Below are 12,747 nucleotides of genomic sequence, written 5' to 3'. Positions count from 1 at the left end.
AACTCAAAGACAACCTACAGAATGGGAGAAGATATTTGCAAATAACATACCAGATAAAGGGCTAGTTTCCAAAATCTATAAAGAACTTATTAAACTCAACAGCAAAGAAACAAACAATCCAATCATGAAATGGGCAAAAGACATGAAGAGAAATCTCACAGAGGAAGACATAGACATGGCCAACATGCACATGAGAAAATGCTCTGCATCACTTGCCATCAGGGAAATACAAATCAAAACCACAATGAGATACCACCTCACACCAGTGAGAATGGGGAAAATTAACAAGGCAGGAAACCCACAAATGTTGGAGAGGATGTGGAGAAAAGGGAACACTCTTACACTGTTGGTGGGAATGTGAACTGGTGCAGCCACTCTGGAAAACTGTGTGGAGGTTCCTCAAAGAGTTAAAAATAGAGCTGCCGTAAGACCCAGCAATTGCACTGTTAGGGATTTACCCCAAAGATTCAGATGCAATGAAACGCCACACCTGCACCCCGATGTTTCTAGCAGCCATGTCCACAATAGCCAAGCTGTGGAAGGAGCCTCGGTGTCCATCGAAAGATGAATGGATAAAGAAGATGTGGTCTATGTATACAATGGAATATTACTCAGCCATTAGAAACGACAAATACCCACCATTTGCTTCAACGTGGATGGAACTGGAGGGTATTATGCTGAGTGAAGTAAGTCAATCGGAGAAGGACAAACAGTGTATGTTCTCTTTCATTTGGGGAATATGAATAATAGTGAAAGGGAATATAAGGGAAGGGAGAAGAAATGTGTGGGAAATATCAGAAAGGGAGACAGAGCATAAAGACTCCTAACTCTGGGAAACGAACTAGGGGTGGTGGAAGGGGAGGAGGGCGGAGGGTGGGGGTGAATGGGTGAAGGGCACTGAGGGGGACACTTGACGGGATGAGCACTGGGTGTTATTCTGTATGTTGGTAAATTGAACACCAATAAAAATTAATTTATTAAAAAATAAAATAAAATAAAATAAAATTAGGTATGATTTTATATTCTAGGGGAATAATACACAAAATATCAAGCTGTATTAACCACCTTAAAAAGCAAAGTATATGGGGATTAAGGAGCAATGGGTGACATATGAAGTATTGAATCACTAATTGTACACCAGAAACTAATATTATACTGTCTGTTAACATTACTAGAATTTAAATTTAAAAAATAAAAAAAAGCAAAGTATGATCACAACTTTTGTCCAACTCCCTAATTAAAATATAGGTCAGTCACACCTGACCTAGATGGGATTTTTTAATGGAGTTTGTGGTTAATTAATAATTTCATACTATTATCTCACTAGATCTATAATCTTATTAATTAGGTAAAGCAGAAATTCTTCCTCTCATTTTGCAGACGGAGAAAACTGAGGCCTGGATACCTAAGGAACTAGTCATATGATAAAAGTAAGGTTTTCTGACATAGTATAACTCCCTTTTCATGACACTATAAACATCACCTATCATTTACCATAGGACACATGTGTAAGTGGAAGCGTTATCACATATCTTGTTGTTTAAAACTACAATAAAATCAAACCCCTTCAATACATTAAGTAAAATTTTTACGCTTATATTGCCAGATTTATATGATATTACAAAACCAAAAGTCATTGAAACTTCCCAATAAAATTTTTTCTCAGTTAAAAGAGAGGTAAAATTCTATACTCCTAAACTCTGCTATGAAAATGCATATATATTACCATACAAATAGACATACACATACATAACAGATGCATTTTAACCTGTTCTTTCATTTTGCAGTTGGTTGGCACATAACTAGAATAAATCTAAATACATTCATAACAGCAACATGAACACCTTTACCTTGCACGTTTTTTCATTATAAATATATACTCTGTTGAAGATCTCAATATGTAACTATGTAAATGATACTGAGTAGAAAATACCTACCAGTGAAGGGCCTTCGAGGTGTACATCAGGACGGGAATGTTTATAGTTCCATCAATCCACAGCTCACTGAGCAATTCAGACTGAAATATGTGCCATCACTATTCAGATCTAAAAAGACACACAAAGAGAGAACAAAGTCAGTAAGTGTTATTTTATATCATTCATACAAGAGTATCTTTCCAACCTACAGCATTAAGAAAAATGTTTGACAGGGATGCCTGGGTGACTCAGTGGTTAAGCATCTGCCTACGGCCCAGGGCATGATCCTGGAGTCCTGGGATTAAGTCCCGCATCAGGCTCCCTGCAGGTAGCCTGCTTCTCCCTCTGCCTGTGTGTGTGTGTGTCTCTCTCTCTGTGTCTTTCATGAATGAATAAATAAATCTTAAAAAAAAAAAAAAAGTTTGACATCCAGCAGAAGGGCCTTAATGCACACATCTCTGTTTTCCCCACAATGCATAGTATAGCCATGGAAATGCACTATGCAGTCAACAAATAAGTCTCATTAGAAAGTAGTAAATTTAGTAGTAAATTGGTGTAACATTACTGAAGGCTATACATTTACCAACAAAGAATAAAACAGAGATGCCTGAGTGGCTCAGTCAGTTAAGTGTCTGACTCTAGATTTCAGCTCAGGTCATGATCTCAGGATCGTGGGATCAAGCCCCACATCAGGCCCTCTGCTGGGCATGGAGTCTGCTTAAGATTGTCTCTCTCTCCTCTCTCTGCCTCTCTCCACTGCCCCTCACATTCTCTCTTTCTCTAAAATAAATAATAATAAAAAGGACAAAACAAAGGGCATTTTTAACACCCTAAGTATATGGAATACTTTTTAAGGCCTACATACCAAACATTATATCATGTCTCTGAATGATAGTTTTTTGGGGGGTTTTTTGGCTTCACAACAAAGCTGCAACATAGATAATGTCATTTATAACATTTAGGGCTCAGAATAGTAGAGCAACTGGGCCCAGACTCTGACCTCTTTTAACATACCATGTGGAGTGTGCAGGCACATGCCTCATCCTACACTTACTTGTACCCCGTATGTCCTACAATATGAGTAACAGATACCAAGAAGATCATAGAAAGATGAATTTCATTGATCTCTGCCTCCCCTGTAGTTCTCTGGAAGATAAGCATGGTACTCTGCTCATCACCGTATGTAGAGCTATAAAGTGAGATTTCATTTTGGGATTGAGTGCCTGGCACATGTATATATTTGCTAAGTAAATGAACAAGTAAATGGCAACAACAAAAGTAGGAATTGGCATATATTTTTTGTCTAAATTCACATTTTTTGTTTCATCAATCCTTTCATTTACTTGCCAAAGTTATCTTCCTGTTTGCAACATGATCTCAAGAGAAAAAAAGTAGAATAAGTAATTTGAAAAATCATGTGAATTATACTCATATATGTTCCCTCAAAGAATTACAAATTAATTAGCAGTCAGTTTAATTTTTCTTCAATTAAAGAGATTCCTGAAGAACGGCAAAAGGTTAAGAACAAAGAAATTTTCCAGAGGAAAAGAATTCACCTTTCATGCTCAGATCAGATACCAGCTTGCTAAACAGAACCTAAGCACCTTCCCCTATGCCAGATCCCTTCATGCTGTCCTTCCCTGGCACAAAGGCAGGAGCAAACAGAAATGACTAAAGGCTCCAGGAAGGAACTAGGAAAAGTTTCTTTGGATTGGAGATGCTGTAGAAAAAGTTACATTCAGAGACTCCAACAGTCAGACCCAAAATGACCCTGCTGAAGAAGCAGTGAGTACTGTGGTGCACTGTCTAGAGTAGAGGCTGGCAAACTGCAGCCTGCTGTCTGTTTTTGAGCTAAGAATGGGTCTTACATTTTTAAATCGTTGAAAGGAATCAAAAGAAGCATGCAAATTATTTGGAATTCAAATTTCAAAGTCTATAAATAAAGTTTTATTGGAACATAGCCACAGCCATTCATTTACATAGTCTCTGGCTGCTTTCACACTACAATGGCAGAGTTGAGAGGTTGTGACAAATAGCATGACTCGCAGAGTCTAAAATATAGACTATATGACCTTTTATTGAAATGGTTATCTGGTTTCTGGTCTAGAGAATTGTTAACCCTTCTTTTGGAGGGGATAATATTAGAGAAAGAGCACACTATCGGGCAGACCGTAAGCAAGTGGTGGGAATCCAATCCTCTCATAAGACGGGGAGTCCCAAAGGCAATGAAACAACTGATCATGACCAAGCTTGTTTGGGAGGGGCAATGGGCTTTTCCCTGGAAGGAGGTTAGACTCCACCACATTCAATCTGGCACACAGGCTGGGCCGATGCGGATGGATGGAGAAAGCTGGCCACCAGGATAGGTGTCATTTTCGAATGGGCCAAGATGTTCTCACTAGCCATATCTAAGGATGGATAAAGGGGTGATGAAGGTAAACAAAACACAGCATAATGCCTATAAAGAAGAAACTGTTGTGATGAACACCGGGTATTGCATGTAAGTGTTGAATCACTAAATTGTATACCAAAAACTAATATTACACTGTATATTAACTAGCCTTTAAATATAACTTAAAAAACAAAAAAATAATTTATAAGTCTTATTAAAAATAATCTGCTCTGTGGCCCATGGAAAACCATGCTATCTTTATGAAGAGGAAACATTTACATTTGAAAGACATCAAAGAAAATTAAAATAAGTTTTGTAGAACATCCGTGTTGTACTGTCAATGTAGTTTGAGACAACGCAGAACAAAATCCCAAAAATTTATCTTCACAGAAGTTAATTACATTGAAATAGGGGCATCTAGGTGGCTCAGTGGTTGAGCATCCACCTTTAGCTCAGGTTGTGATCCAGGGTCCTGGGGTTGAGTCCCACATTGGGCTCCCTGCTTCTCCCTCTGCCTACATCTCTGCTTCTCTCTGTGTGTCTCTCATGAATAAATTTTTAAAAATCTTTAAAAAAAAACAAATAAATGAGAAGCCATCGATGTGGTTTTCCATTTAACTACTAATTGCATCTTGGTGAAGATGGGAGAGATTCTGATCTCAAAGACTTGGCTCTGAACACCAAATTCACCATTTTCTTGCTGTATGACCTTGAACAACTTCAAATTCAAAGTCTCATTTCCACCACCTCTAAAACAGGGTTATTCAAAACTTAGAAGAAAAAAGGTACATAGAATGTCCAGCATATTGCCTGTCACGTAGGAAGTATGTGATATTTACCAGCTTCCCACCTTCTCTCAGATCTACCTCTGCTTACTTTCCCACCCTCCTGTGCTAACACTCATCCATCCACCATGACAATGACAGCTATAAGAAAAGGATTACTGGAATGTAGGTCTCTCCTGACTTTGCATTTTCTGCTTTCTTTGGGTAGATTACACTTTTTAACATTGAGCTCTTTTCTAATATCACTGATAAATTGCTATTGGCTTGAAAAAGAAAGTTTAATTCAGTAGTGAATTTTGTTGCCACCCTGAATCCCTTGGGCAGAATTATACAGCCACAACCTTTTGTGCATAAGCCTAATACTATAAGTCATAGTGTATTCTTTGTTAATATGTGTCTTTCCCAGGAGATTGTATCTTGATTATCTTCATTGATACCATGATATCAAAATGACCACTATAGTCTCATTCAGAAGACAGATATGTAACACACACACACACACACACACACACACCACAGACATTTCTGCCTGCCTACTACTAGCCTAGCAGCGGAGACCACACCTAAGTCTTTTGACTCTTGTTGACCAGACAACACCTCTTTCATGCCAGCTGCAACCTGAATATAATAGCGATTCAGAAATGCTTGGTGCACAAGACATCTGTTATTTGTTGAAAGAAGAAATGGAGAATGAACAGAAGAAGAATGCAAAAGCAAACCTGAGATCTGGTGTGTAAAAAATGAACAGTTAGCACATTATTGGGGGGCACCTACTGCTTAATTATCCTGTAAATCCATTTGGAAATATGGACAAAATAGTATACACCTCTTCACCTTACAGATTTGGGCAAATCAAGTTCAGGAGTAGTTCTCAATTACAATCTTCCCCACTTCTTGAAATGTGTGACTCTGGGAGGTACAACCTCAAGGTCAACCTATTTCCAGTTTTATTTTTTTCAGAGGAATAAGTTAAAAATGAGCAAAGAATAGGAAGTTCTTTCTTGATTAATGTCACACAGAGGTGGAACCTTACATATATCAAATTCTAGGCATTTCTACTTAACAAACTAAGCTTGGTGTCTATTTTGTTAAAAGAAGCTCTTAACAGAATACTTACTGTATAAATAGTCAATAAGTAGTAACTTTTTATTTAAAGATTTTATTTATTTATTCATCAGAGAAAAAGAGAGAGGGAGGCAGAGACACAGGCAGATGGAGAAGCAGACTCCCTACAGGGAGCCCAATGGGAGACAATCCCAGGACTCCAGGAACACAACCCAAGGGGAAGGCAAACACTCAACTGCTTAGGCATCACTAAGTGATAGTTATTGTTACTACTATTATTATAACCCAACAAAAGGGAAACAGTTTATTACTGTGGAATGTTATATCCTGAAACTTATATTATGCTTTGTTTGCTATAATAATAAGTATGGAAGTTATGCTAACATAAGAATATGTATCTATAAACACAGAATATAAAAAGCTATGATAGGCTCATTAAAATTACAGATAATTTCATGTGAGTGAATAAATACTGGAAGACACTATGATTTAGATAAGACTGTGATTATAGCTAACTTTTCTGAAATAAACTGAATTTCAAAAAAGTGCAAACTTGCTTGAATTCATTTATGTTTTTAAAAAAGCAGACATGTCTACATTTTTTTTTAGATTTTTTTAAATTTACTTATTCATGAGAGAGAGAGAGAGAGAGAGAGAGAGAGAGAGAGGCAGAGACACAGGCAGAGGGAGAAGCAGGCTCCACGCAGGGAGCCCTACGCGGGAAGTCCCGATCCTGGGACTCCAGGATCACGCCCTGAGCCAAAGGCAGGTGCTAAACCGCTGAACCACCCAGGGATCCCACATGTCTACATTTTTAAGAGTGGTGGTAACATCCCAGACTCCTCCACATTTGAAATCTCACTTTTTCTCTGAGCAGGAGAAGGCTCACTGTTGTTTTACTAAGAGCTATTTGTCTACTTATTTTGCTCTTGGAAACGTAAACATTTAGCGGTGGGTTTAAAAAAACACGAATTACTGAAACTAAGTTCTCTTTGAAATGGAGTCATTTAAACTATCTACTAAAATAGACAAGTTTACCTTAATATTTGCCAATTAGCATAAGTAATCAACACATGATGCTGCTGACTCCTGCAGTAGGAAGATTTATATATATTTCATATAGAGAGTGCACTGTTTTAGCGAAACCACATAAAAGATAATGACAAAAGTCATCACCCAGAAAGGGAGACAACATTTGACAAAAGCAACAGCTGAAGCTCGAAAACATGTTGATTTGTGCTCAGACAGGACCTGAAAGCTAACTCTGCCGGAGGATTTCCAGCTAACAGCTCATCTTCTCAGACTGAAGGCAGTTTTAACCTGTGACACTCACTCACGAGGCAACTGATGTTCTCTTATTCTCATTGCATTATAACAGTACAAAGCGACAGAAATTTAAAGAAATCTGTTTAATCAAAAGCATCTTCTATGAAAGAAAGTACAGAAGAGTGATCTTGATTGTATAACAATGAAACCTGATCATCCAGGAATCAGAAGCAGTTCCTCATGCAATGATTATGCTCAGAGATCCACGGATCTGATATACACATGGCTTGAGCACACTAATGGCTATGCCCAGGGCACACAATGATATTCTGGATGAAAATACACATCTTAGTTATGTTTCCCACTATCGAAAAGAAATTTGATGGGTACTTATCTTTCTCTCTTAGGACTCTAATTTTCATGAGAATTAACTATTTTAGTAACTCCATTGGGCAGCTATAGTGTTAAGGTAGGAAATAATAAATCAAAATGAACAATAGCTTTGCTGAAAAAGGCTCAGACATCACTAAAGTAGAAGGTGTATTTCTAAGTTTGTTTTAAATTGCTACTGGGTAGGTTTATATGTGTTTACATTTGTAATGAGGCAACTGTCACTTCATGTTTATATTTATTGGCTATTAAACTTTAAAGACTAGTGGCAGTGACAACTAACTTCCATCCTTATTCTACATTTGCTTTCTTGATGTTCCAGTTAGTCTTTTCGATTAATTTTAAGAAAGGGACTAGACAAAAATCAGTAAATTTTTCATATGTAACATACAAAACAGAGATAGCAGAGTCTAACTTAATTTAAATTTTAAGTCTAACCCCAATATTATCTGATTGGGTTGAAACATCCATTTGGCAGGCTGTGGATAAAGCATTCTCTTATGAATCACAGCTGTCATAATGGTGGAGAAGTGGCCTAGCCTTTTGATGGAGGGGCAGTGTGGAGGTTAGCTAATGCAGAAAGACAGTGGAAAGTTAGGGCAAAGGACCAAGAGAGAAAAGGTAGGAAGCACTTTCTATTGGCATCTTCTTGAAAAGAAAAAAAAAAAAAAAACCCTTTCAGAGACTCTCATCACCCTTTGTGATCACATGGAAGATGACAGCTATTAAGTTAAAAGAAGAGATACTTGGGAAAACCCTCCCAAAAGGCTATGGTACAATCTAGAATCTCATTACTCTGATCATTCCATGGTTCTTCTCTGGTCTTCTTTTCTTCCTCTGCTTCTCCCTCCTCCTCTTCTCTTCTTTCTCCCTGTCCTTTTTAGCAGGAGCATTATAGCAGTCAGCATTACTCACATGTCTACTTGTGTGCCAAGCACTTTGATGGATGCTTTACATTTGTTTTCTTTCCACAATATTCCTAAACTGTTGCTATTGGTATTTCAAAGAAGCTGAGGTTCTTACAGACTGAATTTCAAAGCCAAAGAGCCATTAATGGGCAAAGGCAGAAACTAAACCCAATCTAACTGATTCTTTTATTAAGAAAAGTAATATTCCTGGGAGTAGAGCTCTGCGTAAATGCAGAACTTACTGCAACATCACAGATCCTAAGCGTATAAAGAATTACAATGTGGATTTGGGGTGGAGTAGGAAACTGGGAGCTGAATTAGGTTATTCCTCAGAACCTAATTCCAAGGGCAGCCTGGGTGGCTCAGCGGTTTAGCGCCTTCAGCCCAGGGCCTGATCCTGGAGACCTGGGATCTAGTTCCACGTCAGGCTCCCTGCATGGAGCCTACTTCTCCCTCTGCCTGTGTCTCTGCCTTTCTCTCTCTCTGCAGGTCTCTCATGAGTAAATAAATAAAATCTTTTTAAAAAAACACCTAATTCCCTATTAGAGAGCTTCTCAATTAAACATTCTTAATACGAGAAGAACTTAGGAACAAATGGAATTGATGTCTGAACCTTCATGTTAAAAGGGACCATGATCAGTGCCAATGTCCAAGTTAATTTATGGATGATAAATGGTAAGAAAAAGAATTGTTGTTATTAGACCAAGAGGTAACTAGACTGGAGAAGTAGCTAAAGGGCTATTTCTTTCTTTTTTGTTTTAAAGATTTTATTTATTCATGAGAGAGAGAGAGGCAGAGACACAGGCAGAGGGAGAAGCAGGCTCCCCACAAGGAGCCCGATGCAGGACTCGATCCCGGGACTCCGGGATCACACCCTGGGCCGAAGGTAGGCACTAAACTGCTGAGCCACCCAGGGATCCCCTAAAAGGCTATTTCTTTACCAAACTGCAGCAAAATTAGCAATCTATGAATACCTCAGTCATTTGATTGATATCTGCTAGGGCTTCCAGAGATATAGCCCCAGGAAAGCAAACTTAAAAGTCATCTTGAAGCCTAAGAAACGAAAGTAAAAGGAAAACATTTTTTTTTTTAAATTATGATCTTAAAACCTAATGGAACCTACTAATGGAATGCAAAGCTTTCTACCAGAATAGATCAACAAAGGCAAAATATGCATTTATCTCTAAGTGGGAATGGTTTCCTTACAAATTCTTATAAGCTGTCTGTTAGAGGGTATGCTAACTTTCTAGTACTGAGAAGCCAGTCCACAAGCTGGCTTCTGACACCTAAAAGGCCTTGATTTCCTGGAAGCACAGTAAGAAGGAAGGCAGCCAAGAGAATACAGAAATTAACTTTGGGGTTTTCGCTTTTTACCTTACCAGCCTGGATATTTAGATGGTTATCATCATGAATGCCTTTAGACACTTTCCTAGTTTTGTCTTGAAAGGAAGTGATTTATGACTCAGAAATCACACAGCTACCTCTCATGAGTATTACAGTTTTCAAAAAAGATGATGGTTTACTAGTATTTTGGGTAAAGAGATGTCTCAGGTAGATTTTGGAGCCAGAGCTACAAAAAAAGTCAAATCTAACAATGTTCCTTAGTCTTTGGAAGTGATAGCACTTCTTAATGTCAGGGCTCAGGGAAAGACAAATGTGCAAGCATTCCTCGGTGCTGATATTCAGTGTTCTCTTGACTAAGTAAGGAAGACTAGAGCAAACGTTCAGGGCAATAGGATACTGTGTTCTTAGGGCAGAAGGAGGACACCCTCAGGGCTTTAAAGTGGCAGCAAGGCTTGCTTATGGCAAAACGCATTCAGGATTTCAGTGCGTGGCTTCATGTAGCTGTCTCTCGGCGCAAGGGCCCTCCCTATCCTACACATTTAAGCAAGGAAAGTATTACTCTAAATGTGGATAAAATGAAGGACTTCCATTCCTTTAGAGAAACTAGGTTTCCAGGCCACTTACAAATCGATATTGAGGACAGGATTAAGATACCAAAGGACAAGCAATGGTCCTGAGGTATATAGGCATCTTATGCATATTACTAAGCTGTTCTTAAGCTATGCCTTTATACAATGAACACACCCAGAAGATTATTAACCTCTGGAAAGGGATATAACTGAATTCCATATGCATACAGTTTCCTGATGGACACAGGAACACACTGGCTGGCAGCCTCACCTTTAACTACCAGGGCCAGTTGGTGAATGCTCCCTTTACACATCACCCTCTTCCCCAGTTAGAGCTCCTGAAATAATCTTCCCCATAAAAAAAGGTCACTAAAGCCTAAGACAAAACCAAGGTCAACATAAGAATCTGAAGATTTGCCTGGCAAGAATGTGAATGTGTTTTCACAAAGCAAATCTCACACTCAGTGTGGGTCTGGGGTGCTAGAAACAGAAGGCCCAAAGAGGGAAAAATAAATCTAAAGGACTTAAAAACATATACTAGATGGAAAATAAAGGTCTCTTAACTAACTCCTGGTGATGGGCTCCACTCAAAGTTCTCAATTTAGTAACATGGCAGCAATATGATGAACTCTTCCCTTTGGAGAGAAGAGACAAGATGCATTAAGTGCTTTTTGCCCCAGGTATGATGAGAGCATAATGCCAATATTAACCATTAGATGTTTGCTCCCAACTGAGTTTAGGTCCACAGCATGCAGACTCTGGGCCCCTGACACTGATTGGCAGGCATCCTCACCAAAGCCAAGTTTTAATCTGTCCATCCTCTTGTCAACAAACACTTGGTGCTGAATGAACTCCATCACTGAGGTTCTGATAAAGCTACAATCATTAGGTGGAAGAAAAGTTGTAGAAGCAGTCCAGGATACACATGCTAGAGGCCCATCTACATGGTCAGCTGCATGCGAGCAGAGGCTCTTTCTCAGTCCTGCATCTCCAGCACCTAGAATCGTGCCTGACACAAAGTAGAATACTTTCAAATGGATGAGCATCCTTACAGAAAGATAGTATCCTCAAAATAAGCCGTTACTCAAGTTCAGCAGCCACCAACAATGGTACCACACACTTCAATTAATGAGAGCTTTACTACAACCACAGATCATTATTTTCATTATACACTGATATTTATTGAGGTTCTCCCATGGGCTAGGTCATATGCTAATTGTGCCAAATATGGACTGTATCATTTAATCCTTCCTACTACGTTGAATAGGTATATTAGCCCCATTTTACAGATAAGGAAACTAGTGATTCACACTTAGGTTGGATTATGCCAGATTTCACTACCTTCCACCACACAATAACTTAAATTCTTGTTTATTTTCTATTTTAGGGAATGTTCCTTAACCAGAAATGATTGGTAGACTTCTTCAGGTGATAGGTAGTTGCTAATTCTGACATCAGCATGTAGTCATATGATAGTAATCTAGCCTGGGATCCCTTTTCCGATGCTACTACACTGGATAAAATCAAGTAACATGCATGTGAAAATGCTCTGAAAGTTAAAGAGTTATCATTGTTAAGTCAGCATGTGTGTTCGCTTAAAATGAACACGGCCATTCTGACATGCATATAACGGTGAGGAAAGGAAGCACCTCAGCTACTGAGCAAGGGCTGTTTAGTCTGCTCACACTCAGTGGGGCAGCAAAGGTGGCAGTCAGATAAGCCTCAGTGCATTTACCATCATGGAATGGTAATGGCTTAGTTATGAAAGCCTTAGTATGTTTTCTTATCAAATTCACATAAAAACTGAGGAATAAAAGGAATACAACACTTTTCTTTTCTAAAAATTTGTGATAATTTAACCCTTTGTTCTCTCCCCTAAAGGGGAATGAGAATACATCAAAATGTTATTTCTATCAGAGTGCTTGAAATAGTTCAGAGATGCTCCAGAATTATTTAAGGTTTTAATTAGCAGCATTTTGAAAAAATTAAAAAAAATCATGAAACTAATGAATAAAAGTGAAAATCAATTTGAAAACATAAATAACACCTGGTGCACCTGGGTGGCTCAGTCTCCTAAGCATCTGCCTTGGGCTCAGATCATGATCCCAGGGT

General features: G+C 38.5%; 2 protein-coding genes across 5 annotated transcripts in view; one reads left to right on the top strand and one right to left on the bottom strand.

The window, feature by feature from the left end:
- The window catches only part of CHRM3 (cholinergic receptor muscarinic 3), a 505,856-nt gene that overhangs the window by 355,305 nt on the left and 137,804 nt on the right, over positions 1–12,747 (bottom strand). For all 4 annotated transcript variants that reach the window (XM_055308972.1, XM_055308973.1, XM_055308974.1 and 1 more), the window contains exon 2: positions 1,938–2,045. The gene's annotated coding sequence lies outside the window, so the exon portion shown is untranslated. The remainder of the gene's footprint in view (positions 1–1,937; positions 2,046–12,747) is intronic.
- Positions 1–12,747, top strand: part of LOC129499127 (testis-expressed protein 10-like) — a 34,619-nt gene that overhangs the window by 11,661 nt on the left and 10,211 nt on the right.

Source organism: Nyctereutes procyonoides, unplaced genomic scaffold, assembly GCF_905146905.1.
Source record: "Nyctereutes procyonoides isolate TBG_1078 unplaced genomic scaffold, NYPRO_anot_genome, whole genome shotgun sequence".
Taxonomy (NCBI): Eukaryota; Metazoa; Chordata; class Mammalia; order Carnivora; family Canidae; genus Nyctereutes; species Nyctereutes procyonoides.
This window is presented reverse-complemented; position numbering and strand designations above follow the sequence as displayed.